Source organism: Eschrichtius robustus, chromosome 20 (assembly GCF_028021215.1).
Source record: "Eschrichtius robustus isolate mEscRob2 chromosome 20, mEscRob2.pri, whole genome shotgun sequence".
Taxonomy (NCBI): Eukaryota; Metazoa; Chordata; class Mammalia; order Artiodactyla; family Eschrichtiidae; genus Eschrichtius; species Eschrichtius robustus.
Genome location: NC_090843.1, coordinates 66153937 through 66177797, shown reverse-complemented (window position 1 = coordinate 66177797; position 23861 = coordinate 66153937). Strand labels below are relative to the sequence as shown.

The following is a 23861-nucleotide window of genomic DNA, read 5'->3' as shown; positions in this document are numbered from 1 at the left end:
CACAGGCTTAGTTGCTCCGCGGCATGTGGGATCTTCCCGGACCAGGGCTCGAACCCGTGTCCCCTGCACTGGCAGGCAGATTCTTAACCACTGCACCACCAGGGAAGTCCCTCGTCAGGTGTTTTGTAAAATGTTGCTCGATTTGGGTTCATCTGCTGCTTTCTCAGGATCGGATTGAGGCTGTGCGTTATTGGAAAAATGGCACAGAAGTGGTGACATGTTGTCCTCAGTGTCTCGTATCAGGAGGGACGTGACACCGCGTCCCATTGCTGGGGGCACTAACTTTGACCACTAGTGATCCTGCTGTCTGCCAGGTCTCCACTGTAAAATTATTGTTTTTTCCTCTGTAATTAATAAATATTTGGGGGGGAAATAGTTTGCTACCGTGCAAATCTTGTTTCTCCTTAAACGTTCTCCCACTAATTTTAGCGTCCATGGTGGACCTTGCCTGCAGCAGTGATTTCCGCCGTTCTCCTGTGACCTGCCATGTCCCTCATGCCTGCCACATTTATTGAGTAGAGCTCTCTGGAAGGAAAACTGTCCCTTCTTCCTCATTTACTTGTGCAATTATTAGTTTATATCAGTATGGACGCATGGATGTTGATTTTATTTGATGAGTTAAAATACAACATTACTCCTCTTTACCTTGATTTGTTGCTGAAATCTCAGAGCCAGTGTGGCTGAGGGCTGTGTGTAGGTGTCTGTTTGCATGAAGGTCAACCAATCAAGCCGCTGTCCGTCCATGCGTTCGTTCATTCGACAAGCATCACTGTGCGGGCACTGCTGGGGACCGAACAGCGAGGAAAACGGGAGAAGTTGCCTCCTGTTCTCGTGAGGAGTGGGGGGCGGGTGCTGTTTATTCCAGGCAGCTGCTGAGGGTCTAGATTTTTTTTTTAATCAAAACCAAAGTAGGCCAGTGTGTCTCCCCCACAAAAGGTTTCTGTGGGGGGCAGTGGTTCAGGCTAAATCAGGGCAGCCTGATACCCGCGTTTGTTTAAAGCAAGATGACTCTTCACCTGTTTGCATGACCCAGTAACACGTTTCTATCTTCGTCCCTTTCAACAGAAACAGTTCTGTTAGAATCCTGGCCTTCAGAGTCACCTAGCTCAGCGACTTTCAGACTGGGGTCCCAGGGCTCCCCTGGGTGCTGGGGGCACCTCAGGGGGTGGGGGTCTGAGAGCCAGCGGCTTCTCAGCCTCTCTTCTTCAGCAGAGCGACTCCCCTCTCACCCGTTTTATGAACCGGGCTTCCAGCCAATGTTTTATCGGAAGAACAGGTTCTGGTGCTAAAAACCAGAGTTGGATGCCCCCCACCCCTGTCTTCCTTTGTGAGGAAAGGAAGCAACGTGATTAAGAGTCCAGACTTGGGTGGATTTCAGCCCTGCAACTTGTGACTTCAGGGACCTCTGGGTCTCAGTTTCCTCATCTGTAAAGTGGGTGACAGCTGCAATTCCCACCGTAGTGGGGCTTTTGTGAGGACTAGATAGCAGATTCTGTGATAGGCAAGAGCATACACCTGTTTTAAATTTCTAAATTAAAAAAATGACAAAAGTGACCCATCTTCTTCAAAACACTCAAATAGAATACTGCAAAAGAACCCAAAACTACCTAGAAAGTTCCCAGCCGCACTCCCAAGAGGAACTACAGTTAACACAGCTTACTGTACATTCTTCCAGACTGTGTTCTATGCACTTGCAAATTTATAATAGTCATGTTTAGAAATGCTTTGCACCAACATGGAATTTCACTGTACATCCTGCCTTGCACTTTGCTTTTTTCACTTAGTCACCCACCGGGGGCGAGTTTCCTTGCCAGGACCTGGAGCCGGACCACGTCCCTCCCAGTGGCTGCCAGGTACCCACCTCGGGAAAGCGCATCATTGTTAGCCGACCCCCAGCTGAAGGACATTAGGTGCTTTGCAAGTTGTTGCTCACAAACAATGCTGAGTGTTCCTATTTACGCACATTTCTTTGGCTTCTTGTGCTTCAGGAGAAGCTCATAGAGCTCATTCGTTTCTTTGATTATTCGTGACGCTGTGCACGTGTCCCCGGGTTTCCTGACCATTTGTAGCTGTTTCTACTGCCTGGTTGCATCTTTTGTTCTAAATGAGGAAACTGAGGCTCAGAGAGTCTGGCGACTCGTCCACGTTTATAAAACCCATCTCTCTCCACCACGCTTAGTGCCGTCTGTTGTGTTCGCAGCTCAGCCCTGTTTGCTTCTCTTTTGATAAAATCACACCTGTCTTAGGTCAGACTCCCAAAGACACAGATGCTGAGTCAAAGATTCAAGGCCCTCGGGAGAAACCTGCCGGGGAGTGAAAGCAGGGGGGAGACCAGGGTGAGGTTTTAGGGGGAGCCCTGCAGCAACAGGGGATCACGCCTCCCCGTCTGTCCTGCCCGAGGCCAGGGAGCCCGGCGTCACTCTTCCCTCCCCAGTGGGTCACAGCCAGGGGCTGCCCTGGGAAGGGGCTCAGAGTGCGCGGCCCCGGGCGGGTCTGGGAGGGGCGCACCCGTTTCAGCCCAGCTCAGTTCGCTGGGGCCTCAGGAGGGAGCCCTGCAGGGCTTAAGCCGTTAGCATGTTCTACCCCAACGCTCACCCCCAAATGACTGATTTATGGTTGGGCCCACAATACAATTTCTGCCAGTGGGAGTCACCCGGGCTCTGTCTGGGGACAGAAGAACAGGATCTGGGTGCGACCCCTCCTTCCGCTAGTGAACACGCTGCAGGCGGAGGGGCGGCACTGCTGGGTCCCGGGGAGTGTGAACAGCCCACCCGGCGGGACGACGCCGAGCTGTGCCCACGACTCACGCCCCCGACGGCGGCTGAGCAGCTCTGTCGCGCTGAATCTTCGAGGAACCACGGTGTCGTCGGGTCTCTTGCTTGGGCCAAGGTGGTGGGTCTAAAAAGGTGCTCCCTGTGGTCTCCGCTTCTCCCCGATGAATGTGTTTCTTCACCCCTCGTGTTCCCAAGAAGTTGTTCCCCCCCGATTTCTCTCCCACTGTCCTTTCTTTCTTTTTTTTAAAATTTAATTTTGGTTTTGGCCGCACTGCACGTGCAGCATGCGGGATCTTAGTTCCCCGACCGGGGATGGAACCTGTGCCCCCTGCAGTGGAAGTGCGGAGTCTTAACCACTGGACCGCCAGGGCAGTCCCTCCACTGCCCTTTCTTAGGTAGGCACCAGCACTGGTTCTGGTTTAAGCTCCTCCTTCCGTCTGGAATGCCCTGGAAACCTTCCTCCCACCTTCCAGACCTGCCACAATGGCCCCTCCTCCAGGAAGCCTTCCTTCATTCCCCGTGAGGGACAACCTCTCCTCCTCAGTCACCCTTCGCACTCGCTAGTACGCTCAGGGCATTCGCGGTCCCGGCCGTGTTGCCCACCATCGGCACTCCAAGGTCCCGGGGGACCAGGCCCAAGCCGTCTTTTCTCTCCTTCCCACCCCGCCTTGCTGACCAGGTGGCTTCTCACAGAACAGGCCCAAAATGGGTTGTTTTCCTCTCTCCCACTTTGGGTTTATGCGGCCCTGCCCGTGACAACAAGGGGCAACACCTGGGTTAGGCGATCAGGAGGAATCAGCTGCCTAAGTGCGGCCCAGAGCTTCCGAGGCCTCCAAAAGGACAGAGCAGCCGACTGTCTACATTTCCCAGGCTTGCCGTAAGGACGGATGGACAAGCACACCCAGGGGTCTGTCCCAGGAGCATCCCCATGGGAGGACTATCTCACTTCCTCTCCAAGCCCCGCTCGTCACCTCCGAGCACCGGCTCTGACTCAGCTGGCATTTATCTGCCTGTGAAAAGCCGGGAATTATGAGGAGGCGGCGAGGGCTGTGCCTCAGACACTTAAGCTGGTTCTACCACCGGACACAGCTGTTCCGGCCGTGCGTGCGGGCGCGTGGGCCACAGGTTCAGAGGGAGCGCGCCGCACTGAGACTTTCACGTTCCCCGTGAACCGGCAAAGCAAGGCGGGGTGATGGACACAGCTCCCGGGAGGCCCAGCGCCCGGGAACTCGGGGTGCTGTCTGCGGGGAGCACGTCCGTCCTCAGCCTGTCTCCTGGCCCTGTGGACTCTCACGCAGTAACGGAAGGCGGGCATAAGTCCCCTCCCCCGTGCCTGCTATGTAAGAAAAGGGGCCTCCAGGGAGCTCACAGTTTAGACAGAGAAAACTGTATATATGTAGGAAAATAAAGGCATGTGAAAACTAGCCACCTTCTCTACTCTTAACTGCTTAAAAGGGCTGGGCTTAGCTGAGAGCTTCACATAAAGATGAACAGTCGACCACCAAAGTGATTCCAAAAGGAGTTCCTTTATGAACGTGGATCTGTACCTGCTTTCCTCTGAGCCCCACAGGACTGCCTCTTGGTCTTTTAGGGGAGAAGAGAACGCATCCGGAGAAGGGGTGGTCTTATAGTTTCAGTGTACAGGTCTCTCACCTCCTTGGTTAAATTTATTCCTAGATATTTTATTCTTTTGATGCAATTGCTGACGAGATTGTTTTCTTCATTTCTCTTTCTCTTCGTTCGTTATTGGTGTACAGAAATGTAGCAGATTTTTGTATATTGATTTTGAATCCTGCAACTTTACCGAATTCATTGATGAGTTCTACTAGCTTTCTGGTGGCATCTTTAGTATTATCTATATATTATATCTTGTCATCTGCAAAGAGTGACAGTTTGACGTCTTCCTTTCTGATTTGGATGATTTTTATTTCATTTTCTTGCCTAATTGCTCTAGGTAGAACTTCCAACACTATGTTGAATAAAAGTGGAGAGAGTGGACATCCTTGTCTTGTTCCTGATCTTAGAGGAAAAGCTTTCAGCTTTTCACCATTGAATATGATGTTAGCTGTGGGCTTGTCATATACGGCCTGTATTATGTTGAGGTACATTCCCTCTGTATCCGCTTTGTTGAAAGTTTTTATCATAAGTGTATGTTTAAGGGAAGGATATTCTCACACAGGCTACAACATGGATGAACCTTAAGGACATTATGCTCAGTGAAATGCAGAAGGACAAATACTGTCTGATTCCACTTAAGTGAGGTCCCTGGAGTCGTCAGATTCATAGAAACAGAAAGTAGAAGGGTGTGGGGGGTGGGCAGGGGAGGGGGTGGGGTGTTAGTGTTTAATGGGGACAGTTTCAGTTTGGCAAGATGAAAGTGTTCTGCCGATGATGGTAGTGATTGTTGCATTGCAACGTGAATGCATTTAATTCCACTGAACTGTTCACTCAAAAATGGTTCAGATGGTAAGTTTTATGTTATGTAAGTTTTACCACAATTAAAAATTAAATCAAGTTTTTGAAATTAGCCAGGTATTTCTAAATGCCACATTGTTTTGGTGCTGCTTTATGTGGAGTGTTTGATACGACACAAAAACACAATTGGAAAAGAAGATTAATCTTGCTGACGCTTAATTGGGCTCAAGGCAGAAGCCTGGGTCTTTCAGTCTTGTCCAAAGTGCCTTGGTCCTCCTGCTGGCATGATGCCCTAACTGCAAGCAAGGCACTAGGATTCCTTCTAATGCCCAGGCAGCCCTGATGGGAATTTGGTGGGAATGGACAAGTATCTCACGGCACGTGTCTGACGCAGGGCTGCTGGCTTGTTGGCTGGCATCGCCGACTGGGTCTGAGAGGTGAGGGATTCTTTGCTTTCAGCGCAATCCCCCGCGAAAAGGGACTAGCCCGGCTTGCTCTGCTTCTGGAAGGACCAGGAGAATCTACTCCCCACAGATTTTTGGTAGCTGTAGATTCTCTTTGGCTTCTGCCTAGAGGAGCAAAATAAACAGAAACTTGGAGAAAACAAACACAAAAACAGGGCGGGGCAAGTGCTGACCCGGTCACTTGGCAGGAGGCTGTTTGGAGCCAAAACCCTTGTCCTGCACTTTCCTCCCTGGCCCTGAAATCACAAACAACCCTTTGGCCGGGGTTCTAACGAGCTTCTGATGAGCACAGCCCATGCTTCTGACACAGAAAACACAATTAGACGCGCACAGGTGCCCGTGAAATGCCCGGCTAGGTGGCAGGCACTCGGCTCCCTGAGGACTCCATCCTGGGCTTTCTCAGGAAAAAGCCCGGGCGCCTGGGCCCGTGCGGGTGGTGGAAGCTGATAGCAGGGAGAGAACATCATGTTTGGGTTTCGAGCCCGGGGCCAGGGCCAGACCACCAGGGCAGATAGAGAGAAAACAGGGTGTGCGTGGATGCTTCAGGGCCAAAGAACCGGGTGAAACGTGATGGTGGTGGGACCCAGGGGCCACTTGGGGAAAGTGACCCACTCTGGGGCCTCGGTCTTGTCACTTGGAACACGAGGAGGATGATAGAAACCGCCTCTCCCGGCCTGGCGACGGAATGAGATACTGCCGGTAAAGCATTTGGCCCGGCGCCCGGGGTGTAGTTAGGACTCACTCAGCACTGGCTGTTATTAAAGGAACAAGCTTCACGCGTTTTGGTTCATTTAAGAAGCCATTTTTAGATGTTGACTTGTAATGCCCATGCAGAAGCTGGCCGTGAAAACAGGAAACACAGCCTCTGAGGGCAGCTGGGACTTGAGATCCGTCCCGGGTGGGACCAGCTTGATGTGAAGCGTTGGGTTGCAAACCAGGGGGCAAACTGTGGTCTGTTCGCTCCTTCTCATTTTTGTCGGCTTCTTTCCTTGGGTGGCGGAGGAGGGGTTCTTTGGGGGCTGCAGAGGGTACGGTGGGGATCCTTGGTCCCTGAGAGGCTGTAATAAAGATGTGAAATCTGCTGCATTTGCTTGTTTTTGCTGCAAAACCCACCATCTTCTAGTTGTGATGATGGAATGCCACCTCACGTGAACATACGCAAAAGTGAACAAGCAAGCCCGACGGAAGGAACAGAGATGCGTCTCACCAGCTTCAGTCACAGCTGGATCCAGGTGCTCGAGTCTCCTCTCCTTTTCCTCTTCATTCTCTGGTAGCTTCGAGCTACACTGTAAGCCTCGCTCATGATCGCGGATTCCACGTACCGGACTTCACGGAGGGATTCCCACGGCCTTGCTCGGTCACCTGCCCTCTCCTTGGACCAATAACTCTGGGCAGGGAAATGGGCTCCACAGCTGGCCATACCTGGGTCCCACGCTCACCCCAGCAGCCAGAGGATGGCGTGGCCGGCAAGCCCACAGGCCCCACGTGGGACAGATGCGATTGCAGCAGGCACACAGTCTGCACCCTCGAGACTTGGCAGGGGAGAGTGTGTGTGCACTGCAGGCACGCGGGTCAGCAGCCTTTGTCCCGCCCTTCCCCCACTGTGCTCAGCAGGGCTGCTCAGGCGCTCTCCGAAGGGTCCGCCTGCTTCCTGGCAATCCAAGGTGGAAAAGTTCCTCACTGTTCTTGAATCAAACCACGTGAGTGAGGACTAAGTGCCCCCGAGACAGCACACGGAACCCTCCAGCCTGCCCGTTGGAACCAATAAGACATGGTAGAAACGACCCCAAGGCCGGACCCCAAAGACGTCATGGCTTCTGCCTTGCTCTCCTTGGATCGTTCTCTGGGGAGGCAGCTGGGTGGTGGGACACGCAGGCCCTGCCCACAGCCACATGAGGAGCACCGTGGAGGCCCCCCCCCCCACCCCACCGCCAGCCGAGCCCCAGAGGAGGCAGCCCTGGCCGACACCCTGGTGGCAACCTCACGAGACCAAGCAGAACCACCAACTAAGCCTCCTGACTTGCTGACTCACAGACACTGTGGGAGATGATAAAGGTCCATTGTTCTTTCAAGGCACGAAGTCTGGGGGTGTTTGTTACACAGCTGTAGGTAACTGATGCAGGCAGGCATGGCCTCCGACTTCCAGGGACAGAGTGACTTGGAAAGTTTCCTCGGATCATTTTCAAAGTACTTCTCAGTGACTCTCTTAGTGATTGTTACAAAACTGAACATTCACAAGTGGAATCACGCTGAGAACACAGGGTGCTCCTACTGTCTCCACACTGAGTTTGCTGATTTAAAAACCATGTTCAGGGACTTCCCTGGTGGCGCAGTGGTTGGGAATCCACCTGCCAGTGCAGGGGACACAGGTTCAAGCCCTGGTCCGGGAAGATCCCACATGCCGCGGAGCCGCTAAGCCCGTGAGCCACACCTACTGAGCCCGCGTGCCACAACTACTGAAGCCCGCGTGCCTAGAGCCCGTGCTCCGCAACAAGAGAAGCCACCGCAACAAGAAGCCCGCACACCGCAGAGTAGCCCCCACTCGCCGCAACTAGAGAAAGCCCACGCGCAGCAACAACGAAGACCCAACGCAGCCAAAAAAACCCAAAAACCGTGTTCACTGTTGGCTTTGCCTCCTGAGCAAGATGGGGAAGGAGGCGAGGTTTGGACAGAAAGGATGCCTTCGTGTTATCAAGGGCAAGTTTGGCAACCGTGGCGACCGCAGAACGGTTGTGAAATCTGCTGGGGACCAGCAGATCCTGAACGCCACCGAGTCCTCCCAGCGGCCCTTCCGGCTGAAGCATCGCCACTCCTAGCAAGCGAGCTGGGACTCGAGGAAGGCCCGCTGCCGGCAGGAAGTAGATCCCAAGCAGGCTCCCCGACGATGGCTCAGACCCCCCCCACCTCCTGCCTGGTCCCCCCCGCCTGGCTCTCCAAGCCTTGTGGTCACCTGCCCAAGCTGCTTTTCCAAATGAGTCCCCCTCACCCTCCCAAATACCTGCCACCAGCGAGGAGCCCAGGGCCTGCCGAGAGCCGTGTGCGGGCGCGTTCCCGGTCCTGTGTGTCCTTTTCTTCCCGCTATGGTCCAGACGTTCCTGTCCACCATGAGTGCTGCCGGGAAGCTCTCCAAAGTGCTGTACCTCCCTTCTCTCCCATTGCTGAACCCCAATCTTTGAAAGAGATGCCATACTATTTAGTAGTTGCTCAGCGTACCAGCCAGGACCCTGCAAGACAGAAACCCCAGCTCACACAAGCTCTCATGGCCGCTGGCTCAGGGCTCCAGCCGTGTCCTCCAGAATCTGGCCACGAGCAGGGCAGCCCCCAGGGCCTGGTGGGAAACGCGCTTTCCCAGAGAAAACAGAGCTTCAGGGAGACTCATTTGAAAACAGTAACTGTCCACTTGCATCCCCACACCCTCATCCCGTCTCTGCTCGCACGCCTTATCTGATGGGGAGCTCATCACCTCCAGAAGTAATTCCTTCTGCGGACTTGGTCTCCTCTCCGTGACTGGCCCCCACTGGGCCAGTCCTGCCTAAGATCGGGATCGCTAATCACCAGTCACCATCCCCTCTCCCCCCTGCTTCCCTCTGCCTGTAAGTCACCGAAGGATGAGCCGGACACACAGGGCCATTGTCCGGGGAGCTGCCGAGCCCTGAGTCAGGCACTGCTGCCTTTGGGGAAAATCCTGCCACCTCGTTTCTCCCGCCTGAAATAGCCACTTCCTTGTTGGGGGGAAGCAGGGTGCTGAGGAGCAGGAAAGGGCCTGGGTAAGCCATCCAAAGATGCCTGGTTTGCACACATTCCTGGAAGGTCACTGTTGACATCAGCCAAACACCAGGCACTTCCGGGGCCGACTGTAAACAGAGTGGTGAGGAAGGTCAGCGCAGGGGCTGCGAACCCCGTAAGCGTCTCCTCCATGGAGTGTGACTTTCTCCTAAAGGAACTTGTAGTTGTTTGCAGGTAATATTGACGCCCAGCCCTTCCCTTTCACGTCAGTTTGAGGGAATAGATGGCCTGACACAGTGGGAGTCAAGTGCAAGGGCGTGCAAGCCTCCTTTAATTAAGCTTCCCTCTCATGGCTGCACGAGCGACCGCAAAGCTCAAGGGCGCGCAGCGCACAGTTCTGAGGTGCCTCGGGGCCTGGCCAGTCCGGGAGGGATGTGCCTGCTGCCATCTGGGGTGTTGCCCTTTGCTGAACGAGGGGCTGGCGACAGCATCACCCAGCTGCGTTCAGCTCCCCCTTCTCCCGGCTCCTCCTCGGCCCCAGGCAGGTGGACGGGCACAGGAGCCTCCTTCCTGGGTTCCCTCCACTGCTGTCCCCTGTGCCGCCCGCCGGCAAGGACACGTGCGTTGGCCACGTGGCCGAGGGCGCTCCGCTTACCCAGCTGCAGAATGACAAGGTTTTCTGGGAGGCCCTTCAAATATCCAGTCACCTCTTCCCCCAGCGGACTTGCTGTCCCTGTGCTAGACACCTTGCTGCACCCCAGGCTGGTGGGAGGGAGGGGCACCTTGTGTGCCCTCACCTGGGCTGCCCCGCGGGTGGGCGAGGGGGCAGCAGGCGGATCCGGGGGCTGGTCTCAGTACCAGACTGCGAGCTCGTCAGAGGGCAGAAGAGAGAGAGGGGGTGGGCGTGGTGGGAAGAGTGCAGACTTCTCCTGACGGGTCATGGGCTCCGTTGGAATTCCTAACCACGGCGGGAGAGCCCCTTGGCCTCCAGGATCCCGAGGTGCCTCTGGGGAGGAGCAGGCCGGGGCTCATTTCTGGCCTTGCTCCTGAGCCTGGGGCTGGGGGCTGCTGGACCGGTTTCTCAGGCGTCAGAGGCTGCCTGCACCACCATCCTGGGTGGAGACTGGGCGAGGCAGGGACCTGGTATTTCTCACACTCACCGGAGGCTTGCTTCTCTGCATGAGCATCACCTGGGAGCTGTTAGAAACGCAGACGGTCAGCCCCACTCCAGACCTACTGGTTGGAATCTGCATTTTAAATGACTTTAGATGACCCCCTGCCCCCCATCCTTGCATTTTAACCTTGGAGAAGCAGAAGTAGCGTTTGAGAATCAGGGCCCCAGCTCAGCGGAGGCCAACTCCGAAGGGCCCTTCAGAAGCTGATGTTTTTACCCAAATCTGGAATCCAGAGCTAGGTCAAAGCATACTTTTGGATTCAGAATGCTGAACCAGTCCGGGCTCAACGTAGAAATGCACTTTGAACAAAGGTGTCAGTGGGTCCACAGAGATATGTCCCATCCCAGAGCCTGTGAAGGTGACTTTATTTGGAAACAGGGTCTTTGCAGATGAAATGAAGGATCTCGAGATGAGATCACCATGGATTACCTGAGTAATCAGGTAATAATCCAATGACAGTGCCCTGATAAGAGACAGAAGAGGCAACAAACACACAGGCCGAGTGATGCGGCCACAGCTACCAGGAGCTTTCAGAGGGAGCGCCGCCCTGCGACACCTTGATTTCAGACAGGGAGCAAATCTGTGTCCTTGGAAGCCCCCAGTTTGTGGCCATTTATTATGGCAGACACAGGAAGCTATGGCCACGTGGGTGCCTTCCCAGACCGGGGAGGAAAGAACGGCCAAAAAGTGACGCAAGAAGGAGCAATAACCTTGCCAGTCCCCAGTTCCAGCAATCTCAGCTTTGTTCCCAGAATTAGCTACGTTCCTCCTCATTTCCTCATTTCTTTTTAATGCTCCGTGAAGCCCAAGTACCGTCCAGACGGCAGGCACTGGTCCTGCGTGGCCGGCGGGTCACCGGACTGTCTGAACGAGCGGGGCAGCTCCTCTTGTGTGCAAACACACCGTCTCGTCCGTCCCTGACTCCACCTTGTTCGGAAATTATTTAAAGCAGTTATGATACAGCGAACTGAGTCATATTTTAACTGCTTAAGTACCCCTTAAAAGCAGACGTTCTTTAACAAGCCCTTTGGCTGAGTCTGCTTAGCCTCGAGCACTGTACTTCGGTTCATTTAAAGCAGGGTGTACCAGCCCTGGGTCTGCACGGACAGAAACTCTGAAGGCTCTGGGGCTATTAGATCATTTCATCATTTCCCTTTAAAAAGTTTTCAGAATTCATATATAAAGATTCAGGGCAGTACTTTTCAAGCCCGACTCAACTTGGAAACATTTGGGGAGCTTGAAAATAACAATGGCAGTGTCTGGGCCTCTCCCCCGATCAGTTCATCAGAATCTCTGGGGGCATCTGGCAACCACCTGCCTTGTGGAGTACAGTCACCTCCTGCGGGCTCCGCGGAAGCCCCCTTTGTCAATATCCTCTGAGGAAATGCCTTTTCTGCTTCAATTAGCAGAGCTAATTAATTTTACGTTGCCTACAACAAGCACCTGGGTCGTTGCAGGGTCTAGAGACTATGATCACCCCCATTTTACAGAGCAGGAGCCTGAGGCTCAGAGAGGTTCGACCCCTCGCCCAAGGTCACACAGCTAAGGAGCTGCAGAGCCTGCCCTCTTAGCCACTAGGTCGGGGACACGCATTGTCCCCACGCCTTCTCGATGCAGCCTTTAGCAGTGAACACCCGCTCATGACGCTGGAGCGGCTGGCGGGGAGGGGTTCGTGGAGTCAGCTGGCGCCCGGGCCCCTCTCACACCAGAAGCAGTCTCTGCCATGGCCAATGGAGAAGGGGGGGGGCCCAGCCTCAGCCCCACTCGTGTGCACGGGCCCCTTTCCGAGCACAGGTGCACGTGTCCGAAGCACACGCCTGTCCTGCTCACCATCCAGGAGCCCCGGGCCAGGGCTGGTCCCCCACCGGCCATTGCAGACGGTAGGACGACACATGTGGCAGAAGGGGGGCCTGGAAGGCGGTGCTCGCTGCCTGGGCCGCCCTGCGACTAGTGGGAGCGGAGGCCACTTCCCTGCAGGTGGAGTGGGCAGAGGCTGCCTCGTGCCCGGAGGCCCCCCTGGGGCTGGGCCCTGGGCCCTCCACTGCAGGCCTCTGCACACGGCATCTGAATCGGGTTCACTCCTCCAGAAGTCGGGGGTCAGGGCCCCAGGGGCCCAGGAGAGGCACAGAGGTGAAAGGTCACAGGATGCTGCACCTAGGGGTGCAGTCGGGACCTCCCTCGTGTCCTTCCGGGGGGCTGCACAGCGTGGGGCAGGGGCGCTTACGCAGGGCTGCAGTTACAAGGTGTAGTGTCCGCCCAGCGGCAGCGGCAACATCTGAGGATTTGTACAAACGCACATTTCTGAGTTTCTACTGAAGCAGAAGCTCTGCAGGTGGGGCTCGGCGCTCTGGGCTTTAATAACCTCCAGGTAACTCTGACGCACACTCAACTTTGAAAGCCACTGGCACACGCAGCCCTACGAAGTAGGTATTACAATGTGTCCCATTTTATAGCTGAGGAAAAGAAGGTTTGAGCCAGTTGCTCAAAGTCCCACAGTTAGTAAGAGGGACTAAATTAGTTAAGATTAAGTTCAGCCGTGAATCACAGAAATAAAACCCCAAAGAACCATAGACTAAACAAAATGGTTTATTTTTCCTTCATGATCCAAGATAGCTGCTGGAGCACCAACCATTGTGTCCACATTCCAGGACACAAAAAGGAGGAAAGGGAGGAGGGTCATGCCCTGTGCCTTTAAAGATGCCTCCGAAAATTTTATATATGACTTCAGCTTACATCCCATTGGCCACCTCTCAGTTAATTGCTTCACCAGCAGAAAGAGAGGCCAGGGGAAATGAAGTCTCTGCTCTGAGTTACCATGCACACAGGTAAAGCCTGGGGTTCTACTGCTATGGAAGAACATAGATCCTGGGGACTAATAGGCAGTCTCTGCCCCGGAGGGTGCGGCTGGAAATCAAAGCGGATATTTCACCGTCTGACCCTATGTTTTATTTACACCTTGTCTTTCTCCTCCCCTTTCAGAAATTGCACAAGGACCAAGCCTTCCCGAACATCTTCCTGCTGCCTGCTGTGTCCCTTGCACCCAGAACAATGCGTGGCAAGTAGCAGATCTGTCACTGACTGTAGCTTTCATGAAGATTACATTAGCTCATACATGTACAAGGTCGGTCTGCCTAGGGATTCAGAATGTGGCTGCTATTCACTCAGCACCGGGCGTCCTGGTCAAGTGTGGCGGCCCCGCCTGGCTTTGTCTCAGACTCTGCTTCTCGGCCACCCCTGCCTCCGCGTAGGGCCTTGCAGCATCGGGCTTCCTGACCGGGGCCCAGCCCTGGGCTTTCGAGGTGGTCAGTGCTGTTGACTGGGCCCGGGGAACCTCCAGCCACAGCTCGGGCCGGGGAGTGGCGACTGGACGGGTAGTCACCGTCCCAGCCCGAAGCGCTGGGCACAAAGGCTGCGGCTGGGGCTGCCTCCCCGCGGTGGGTGGGGCGTTTCAGCCCGTCCCCTTTCTAGTTTGGGGGTCCCTTGCAGGTGCAGGTTCCAGGAACCCCGGCGACCCTCCTTCCCGCCCGTGGGGCACCCCGAGCTCCCGCGTGGGGTCTGCACCTGGCCTTGGGGCGCTAACCGGGTCAGGCTGCGGAGCCGAGGGCCGGCCGCCTGCGCCGGCCGCCTTCCCCTGCCGAGCGGTGCACAGAAACCCAATTTCCCCTGAATCTCCGCGTGGGGGGCACGCGCATGGGCCTTATTCAAACGCGAGCGGGGAGCAGATGGTGTCAGGGCCGTTGTTCCATTGTGACTGCCCCGGTTACAGAGAAACACTCATTTCACGGGACTTTGCAGAGTGAAGCAGATCTTTAGAAGGAATTGTCCTCGTTTTTTCTCCACAGATAGAAGGAAGGCTGTGAGGGCTCGTTTTATTTATTAGTCATGTGGATTCAGGTCAGTTCCTGAATCTCCTTTGTCGGGCTGCCTCCTCCCAGGGCTATTGTGGGAGGGCTGAAGGCGAGGCGTTTGCGGGGTCCCCTGTGAGCGGAAAGCGGCCCGGCACCAAGGGGTCCCTGCGCGTCCCGCACTCACCCCCTGAGAGTCCCTGCCACCCTCCCGAGCCCGGCCTGCCCTCCCCTCCCCCGTGGGGAAGCGGGCCCTTCGGTCCTGGTCGGGGGCCGCGCGCTGAGTTCTCCGGCCTCTCAGCCCCTGTGCGCTTTTTTGATTGTTGTTTCCCACACAAGGAGCATCGGCTCCAGGAGCCGGGACCCCGTCTTCGTTCACAGGGGCCTCCCCACGTCTACAGCAGTGCCGGATACTTCATGCAGATAATCATATGCTGACTGAGTGACTGCTGGGGAGTTTGGTTTGGGGAGCAAGTGAGAAAGCGATTGGCTAACACATTGACTAATGAGTTCAGCATCATCTAAGTACCTGGAGCAGGTGTTGTGGAGGCGCTCCTGGAGCACCTGGAGGACCCAGGCACCTGGAACAGCACCTGGAACAGCACCTGGAGCACCTGAAGGACCCAGGCACCTGGAGCACACCTGGAGCACCTGGAGGCCCAGGCACCTGGAACACACCTGGAGCACCCGGAGGACCCAGGCACCTGGAACACACCTGGAACACCTGGAGGCCCAGGCACCTGGAACACACCTGGAGCACCTGGAGGACCCAGGCACCTGGAACATCACCTGGAGCACCCAGAGGACCCAGGCACCTGAAACATCACCTGGAGCACCTGGAGGACCCAGGCACCTGGAACAGCACCTGGAACACCTGGAGGACCCAGGCACCTGGAACACCTGGAGGACCCAGGCACCTGGAACAGCACCTGGAACACACCTGGAGCACCCGGAGGACCAGGCACCTGGAACACACCTGGAGCACCTGGACGCCCAGACACCTGGAGCACACCTGGAGCACCCGGAGGCCCAGGCACCTGGGGCAGGAGCCGCGTGGGGCTTGGGAGGCTCAAAGACCAGCAGGAGGAGCAGCCAGTTTGCAGCAGCCCGACAGAGGCTCAGATGTGCGGGGTTCCGGCTGCAGCCATGGGGACTAGAAATGCAGGAGGGGCTCCGAGGGGTGGGCACGGGTGGGCCGTCCCCATTCAGCCACCTCCTCCACCTCCCCTGCCACCTGGGGGCACAGCTCGGCCCTGCTTTCTACCTCGGTCACGTCTACTCCTGGGCCTTTTGCGGGCCTTTCCCCCTCTCCTAGCAGGGCCTCTGCCTGGGCCTTGGCCTTGGGCCTCAGGGAGGATCGGCCCTGCCTCTCCAGCCGACTCTGCACTCTGCCGGGTCCAGCTTGGAGGGCCGCTCGGCCGCTGGGACTGGGCCTTCATTTCAGGAGGCTTAAAGCACTCTTGACATTTTCCTGGAGATTTTCTCTATCATCTCATTCTCACCAATGTAATTCTCATCACAGCACCGCATGAAACTAGCTCCCGGGTGGCACCTGGGTCAGGAAGACTTGGATGTTTTGTCTCAAGGAAGCTCTGAACGGCAAATGGGAAAACCTGCCAGGCAGAGTCCAATAAGTGCTTATGAAAATCTATTTACATTGAGACATTTTTTTCCCAAAGTTCCTTTATTAGAAAAAAAAGTTTGGATTTAGAGAAGGAGGAAAACTTCTTGCAGAGAGGGGCGCCAGCTGCACTTTGTTTTACAATTTTCTGCTCATCCCCGGCAGGCAGACTTGGGCTTGGTCTGAAGAGGGTACAAACGGGAATTAGGATGCTTTGGTTTTTTTTCTTAACTCCCTCCAAAAGCAGAAACTGACACTGTCTCTCACGGAATCACCTTGGGCCTAACCCCGGTGGCAGGACCTTCCTTGAGGAGCAGACAGAGAAGAAAAGGACTTTTTAAACGACAGCAACAACAATCTCCCCACAACGAAGCGAGGACGTCAGAAGCGCTGGGAAGGACGCTGCACCTGAGAACTGGAGGGTCTCGACCGGCAGCCGTGCCCCGACTCAGCCAGGACAGCTCTCCCCGCCTAGAGTCCTCGGCAGCCTGCCCCCCTTCCACAGGGCCGGCTCTCGGGAGGAGCAAGGCCGGGGCATTGGAAGCCAGAGCGGGTCCCAACGTGGCCGGAAGTGGAAAAAGAGGACTGAGGGGCGGTGAGGGCCGTCACGGGGCTGCGGCCACTGCTGCTCAGGCCTCTGACTCTCGGCTTCGGCCACAGACAGAGCAATAAAACCAGCCCCGGCTTTGCAGCACCCCCGAGAGGACCAGAGGGTAGAGCGCAGGCCAGTGTCATCACCCAGCTGGCTCTAGGAGACAGGCCTCGCTGGAGAAGAGGGAGGACGCCGCAAGGTCTGCTGTGTGATCGCAGAGCACTGACTCTGAAGCAGACAGCATCTGGGCCTTCTGGGAGTCGACCTGCTAATACACCAGGTGCCCAGGGAGGTGGCGCTTTGTCCACGAAGGTAAGGAGGAGATCCACTCTTTGGAGAGAGGCAGGGGCCCGTGGGTCACTGTTCTGCACATCTCTAGCCCTGAAGTGCAGGTGGTTATGCCCGACTGAGATATCACAGCTCAGTTCAACATCTGCAGGGCTGCAAGCAACCGTAGAAGGCAGGCCTGGGCTGCTTGCTCTGCAGCCTACGTGAGCTACAAAAGCTAAACTCAGGCTGGAAGAGGGGACCCCAGGGCCCTGCTGACATGTGGTCCTGCAGCTGATATCTTTGGGTTGATTCTCTGGATGATAAAAGATTTCATAGAAGACCTCCTGGAACAGGCTTTAGAGACTGATGTAAAAATAGGCCAAAAGTTGTTCATACTAATCGCCACCCTCGCTGTAAAGTAAGTGCCTGACAATAAGCTTTTGATTGCCGAGGCTTTCATTTCAGAGACATCCATCTCGAATAAACATATTGCCAGCTGTGTGACACAGTTACCAGCTACGCAAGCATATAAAGAGCCAGGCCGCCCCGCCCATGAAGTGCTCCTTTTAGAAAGCCCTAGGTGACCCAGATAACTGGCTGCTTGAGTGACCCCATTTTTCCTTCCCAACACCCTAATTCTCGCTCTTATGTTTTCAATTTGTCAACAAAGAGTAAAGCTGCAAAACCCTAGGTACCCCACCCTCAACCCCAATAACGGTAGAACCTCAGGTCTGTGCCCTCTCTCTCTCTCTCTCTGACCTCGCTGGGTACCTTCCAGGACTTTTGTGAGTAATAAACCTTGCTTTTTCAAAGTTCCCTGATGGTTATTGCTGAGGTGTATCTTGCCATCATAAAAAGAACCACAGGGACTGGTCCAGCCACAACACTGGTTCCAAAAGGGGAAATGTTTCTGGGGGATCGCCACAAGCAGTACAGGACAAGGCGAGCACCCCTGGCATTCCCAGCCAATAGCATCACTATCAATAGTCTGAGACCAACACAAAACGGTCACCACAACCATCACCATCATCATCACCACCATCATCATCACCACCATCACCATCATCACCATCACCATCATCACCATCATAATCATCACCACCATCACCATCATCACCATCACCATCATCATCATCATCACCATCACCATCATCACCATCATCACCATCACCAACATCATCATCACCATCATCATCACCATCACCATCATCACCATCACCAACATCATCATCACCATCATCATCACCATCACCATCATCACCATCACCAACATCATCATCACCATCATCATCACCATCACCATCATCACCACCATCATCATCATCATCACCACCATCACCATCATCACCATCACCAACATCATCATCACCATCATCATCACCATCACCATCATCACCACCATCATCATCATCATCATCATCACCATCACCATCACCAACATCATCATCACCATCATCATCATCATCATCATCATCATCACCATCACCATCACCAACATCATCATCACCATCATCATCACCATCACCATCATCACCATCACCAACATCACCATCACCATCATCACCATCACCACCATCATCACCGTCATAATCATCATCACCATCACCAACACCATCACCATCACCACCATCACCATCATCGTTTTCATTGTCACCATGATTGTGATAACACCCCCACCTCCATCATCATCACCATCATTCCCATCACCACTATCACTATCACTATCATTGTCACCATCATAATCACTACCATCATCATCCTCTTCATCACCATCACCACTGCTAAACTTATTGAACATTTACTGTGCTCTTTTCATGGATTAATTCAGTTAACCTATACAAGCCCTCTGAGCTAGATATGTTTGTTATTATTCCAGGTTTACTCAGGAAGAAATAGAGGTCATGTATGTACCCAGGTCACACAGCTGGTAAGTGGTGCCCCTGGGATTTGAACCCGGTCTGTCCAGCTTCAGGATCTGTGAGTATTTGGCCAAGACCTTGCACTGACAGGCAGCTAGAGGACTGGAACAAATGTTTCTTGACCAAGCTTTCAGAATAACTTTCTGCTGCCCCGTAGTCTATCCCGTGTACCGTGGCTCATAAGAAACCCAGACAGGGGGATTTCCCTGGTGGTCCAGTGGTTAGGACTCCGAGCTTCCACTGCAGGGGGCGCGGGTTCGATCCCTGGTCAGGGAACTAAGATCCTGCATGCCGCGCAGCAGACTGCCATTTGCTGACTGCTGGTTGCTGGCGGCTGCACCAGGGTCAAAAAGACTTCGGTAAATCAGGCAGAAGCTGACTTTTCCAATCAGTTTGGTACAGTTCTGCAACAGCCCAGTTCGTGGGGCTTCTGTTTTCCTGTCAAAGGACAGTTTGCTTAAGCCCCCAAAACAGGGAAAAACAGAGCCCACAGCTGGGCCTCAGAAGGTCAGCCATGGATATTCACCCCTCAGTAATCCTCCAGACTGACTGTTAAATCCAGTTTTCCTGGTTCTTTCTTCTCCGGCAGAACAGAGTGTTATGTGTACCTTTTGTGGTGAAAACATACGGCCCATGGCACACTCTCTCCTTTATGAAAAAGGCCATATAATCACACTAAGATCTTTTCAAAATAAACAGCACCCACAATCCCACCACCGAATAACTATTTGGGGTTTAAATACGTATTACCTTCCAGTTTATTGTCCCCTTTATAGCCTCAGAGACTCACAGCCAAGGATCTTATGGCCAGAACCCTGGTCCAGCTCCATTGTTTACAAATGAAGATGCTGATGGTCAAAGAGTTACGAGATAGGGTTTTACACGAGGAGTGAGCAGAGGCGAGGGTTTCCCTGCTGGGCTTTCCAGCTGCTCCTCAAACTCAGCAAGAATTTGAGAATTCCAGTCTCAGGGAGAATTCGGTTGCGTGGGCAAACTTTCTTGATCTAGTCACCAGCGATAGAATCTGGGTCATTTCTAGTCAAAAGATCGTCTATTGAACTGAAGTTACACTTATCAATGAAAGAAGTTTATTAGGAAAATCACTAAGAACTTAGTCACTTAAAATAGATGGAAATTTCCTTAACTCGCAGTTTTTACCAAAAACCTACAGCAAATCTCCCACTTAACAGTAAAACATGCACCATATTCTCCCTGAGTCAAGAACAAGACAATAGCTAACACAGTGATTGCCCACCATTTTTCAGGGGGTCCCAGGGGAGACGGTGACCGCCATTTCTGGACATCACAACCTGCCATGACACCTTTCTCCTGTTACCTATCCCCAGCCTGTGTTGTAAAAGGCTGTGGAAGACAATACAGAGACACACCTCCAAGGTGGCGAATGTGAAAAGCACAGGCGGTGTCACATGCTGCCGAGGGTGCAGAGCCGCTGATGTGAGCGGAAGCTGGAATACGCCACCAGGAAGCCGCCTGCAAGTGCAGCTGTGGCCCAGCGCCCGCGCTCCCAGGGGGCAGCTGGACACCGAGTCCCGTAACAGCCCCAGAGCCGGAACTTCCTAACTGCTCGGCCACCGTGGATGGACAAACAGAGGGGTATTCACGTAACAGTTCACTTTACATCAATGACAATTACACCTACTCGCCCCACATGGGTTCATCTCACAAACATAATGCTGAACAAAGAAGCCAGGGGAGAAGGACCTGCTTTAGGATTTCACTTATTGAAAGTTCAAAAGCAGATGAAACGAATCTATGATGGCGTCAGAAGTCAGGGGTGCTTACTCCCGGGGAGACTGTGACAGAGCGGCTTCCAAGATGTTGCTCAAGTCCTGTCTCTCGGTCGAGGCGCTGGGTACGTGGGTGTGTCTGCTTTATGCACATCGGCCAGGCTGTACACTGCGTGTCTCATGCGCCTTTCTGGATGTATGTGATACTTGAAAGTTAAAAATACGTCATATAGATTTTAATCGTGGGAGCCAAGTGGACTGCGGCTTTGGCCTGGCATCCGAGCTCCAGGAGCGCAGGGACTTTGTTGTGTTTCCCGCTGCGTCCCAGCACCTGGACACCCAGGAACTGCTCATCACAGCACGTTCAACGATGTGCTAGTCTGCTCACTGCTCACATGAACTCTCTCTGCCTGCTGGACCACATTCTCACATTTCAAAACTTAAGAGTTTTATCTGGTTACCCTGGTAACTGACCTCTTGGTTGCCTATTCGGGAATCCCAATGACTTGTTTGCTAATTCCAGAAAGAAAAAAAACCCCCACTCTTGAGCGTAATTTCGAATCTTCTCTTTCTCGTGTGGGTGTGTGTTTAGATTATAAACTCACCCGGTAGAGCTGAGTTTACATTTCTGTTTTGTAAATCGGACGAAGGCGTGACACGATGCCCTTCAAAGCCCTTCCAGGTCTCGCTGAGCCCACGGAGGGAGGCCGTGTGTTGCTGCTTGAAAGCTGGGGCTTCGCGTGGGTGCCTATCGAGGTGAAGACATCACAGGTGTAGTTGTAGCCAGGCAGGGGGCAGAGGGAGGCCTGCATCCCTCTCCAGTGACTTTTTAAGGTAACACCACATTGCCTACTGGTTGTTTAGACTTTGATGAAGCAATCGTGGAGGAAAGAGCATGAAAACAAGGACAGGCCTGCTCAGAACTCAGTCGAAACACCAGCCATCAGGCAGAGGCCACCGTCAAAGAGCATACTTGCTGGGCGCTGGCTCTCAGGTGTGGAGCAGAATGGCCCTGATGGAGACCTGGGCACACAGCCCATTGTACCCGTGGGTGTGTGTACAGATATATGTCACTTTTAAGATCTAGTGTCTTGGCCCTTTGGCAGAAAGAGGTGACAGGGAACCAATAATAAACCATTTTCCTTTTTAAAGTGTTTAAGAGGCTGAAATGAGATTCCCAGACAGCTTAAAAAACAAGAATCCCAGAGGAAGTGAAAATTGCTTCATTTCAGTAAAAATGGTCCCCAAAGGTTCCCTGCCATCACTGTGTTTCCTGAAATCCTGCAGGCTTCTCAGGGTGCCTGGTCCCTCACAGAATCTTGGCTATTATTGGCCTTTTGCAGGAATTTGCTGTTTTTTCTCTTTGGTTTAGTTTAGGGTGGTTTTGTTTGTTTGTTTTTTTGTTTTTTGCATGCATCCTTTTATTGAAAACCATGTTGTAAGTGAATATTAGCTTATATGGGAAGCCATTCACGGCAAGTTGTTAAGAGGAAAAAAACCAGTTTACAAAACAACGTGATCGGGACTTCTCTGGTGGTCCAGTGGTAGAGAGTCTGCCTTGCAATACAGGGGACGCGGGTTCGATTCCTGGTCAGGGAACTGAGATCCCACATGCTGTGGGGCAACTAAAGTCCACGTGCCACAACTACTGAGCCCATGCGCCTCAACTAGAGTGCCTGCGTGCCACAAACTACAGAGCCCACGCACCCTGGAGCCCACACGCCACAGCTCCAGAGCCCACCCGCCCAACCTGCATGCCACAACTAGAGAAGAGAAAACCCACACGCCACAACCAGAGAGAAGCCTGTGCGCCACAACAAAAGATCCCGCATGCCTCAATGAAGATCCCACATGTCGCAACTAAGACCTGATGCAGCCAAAAATAAATAAAATAGATAAATAAATCCTTAAAAAAAAAACCCATGATCCCAAATTTGTTTTAAAAACACACATACATTTAAAATGTAGGAGAAGACAGACAACAAAATGTTAAACATGGATGTCTAGGTGTTTGAAGAAAGTTTTTATTTTCTTTTCTGTGTTTTTTTTTGCACTTTCCCAAAACTCCTTCACTGAATATTTTTTTGTTAATAGACTTTAAAATAATATTATTTTTAGAATTTAAAAAAATCCTTAAGGAAATTGTTATTTAGGAGGGAATGAGGGGCTAGTAAGAGATGGCCTCTTTTTCCCACCTAATAAGCCTGGAGGTTGGCCTGTGCAGCTGTGCAATGATGCTGTCAGAGAGCGGAGCTCGGTATCTGCCACTTTTGCACGTTGTAGCCTCATGACCTCAACATGGCTATGCATCTCCAGGCATTACATCCACATCCCAAGAAGAAAGAAGGGAGGAGCTAGCAGCCCTGGCCACATTTATTTATCCCTTTTTCACAGAAGAATGCAAGTTTTCCTGGAAGCTCCACCCACAGACTTCTGCTGATATATCAACGGCCGCACAGTCTCACACGGCTGCTTCTAGACCAGTCACCGGCCAAGGGGAATGAGAGGACGGGGACTCGTTCAGCTCAGTCCTTTCACCCCCAGGGCTGGAGTGGAGGCCAGGAGAGCACATGTAGGCAATGGATGATGTTTGAGCCCAAAAATTGTCTTGCAAGAAATGTCCACATTGCACGACAGATTATTTCAGTCTCCCTCCCCCACCTGCTCACCTGCCCACCCCCCCGACCAAGATCTCCAGGAACTGGGCGCGTGGAGGTCAGCCTCGCCACTTCTCTCCCATCTTCCTGCCAAGGCCGTTTGAAGAGAGCTTATCCTCCTCCCCCCCCCGCCCCCCAGCAGGGCCCACGTCATTCAGACCAGATGCAGTGGATCTGCCTGTGAAACGCGTGTACAGGGGGTCAGCAAGTATCTCCTCTGGGGAAATCAATTCTCGGCCAACGCCAGCCTTGTCCCTTGGGTAATGTTCTCACTCCCCCCCACCCCCGCAAGACGACTCGCTTCCGGAGTCAAACCCCCGTCCTCACAACCCTCGCTCCTCGTGTGCCCGGGGCCGGGCTCCATCAGTGCTGACTAACCCCTGAACTCCCGTCCCCAGAGCAGAATCACACGATGACGAGATTGTGAGCCTGGCTGCCCGTGACACCAGAACAAGAGCTGAAACGCCGAATGCACAGAAGGGAAGGCGCAATAGCGCGATTCTCTTCGCTCTGATGTCTGACTTGCTTTTCCTGCGCTGCTGGCTAACTGGGCACTGTGTGTGGGCGGCTCCCAAGATGTGTAACTGCAGACAGAAGAAGAAAGAACAGGAAACCACCTGCAGGGACGGGCAGGAATCGTCCTTTAGCCCCGTTC

The 23861-nt window shown here is 53.6% G+C and overlaps 1 long non-coding RNA gene across 2 annotated transcripts in view; it reads left to right on the top strand.

Annotated features, from left to right (window-relative positions):
* Nucleotides 1–22473, top strand: part of LOC137755342 (uncharacterized) — a 33854-nt gene extending 11381 nt beyond the window's left edge. For both annotated transcript variants that reach the window (XR_011071994.1, XR_011071993.1), the window contains 3 exons: nt 13534–16924; nt 18759–18809; nt 20067–22473. This is a non-coding gene — a long non-coding RNA (uncharacterized lncRNA). The remainder of the gene's footprint in view (nt 1–13533; nt 16925–18758; nt 18810–20066) is intronic.
* The last annotated feature ends 1388 nt before the right edge of the window (nt 22474–23861 follow it).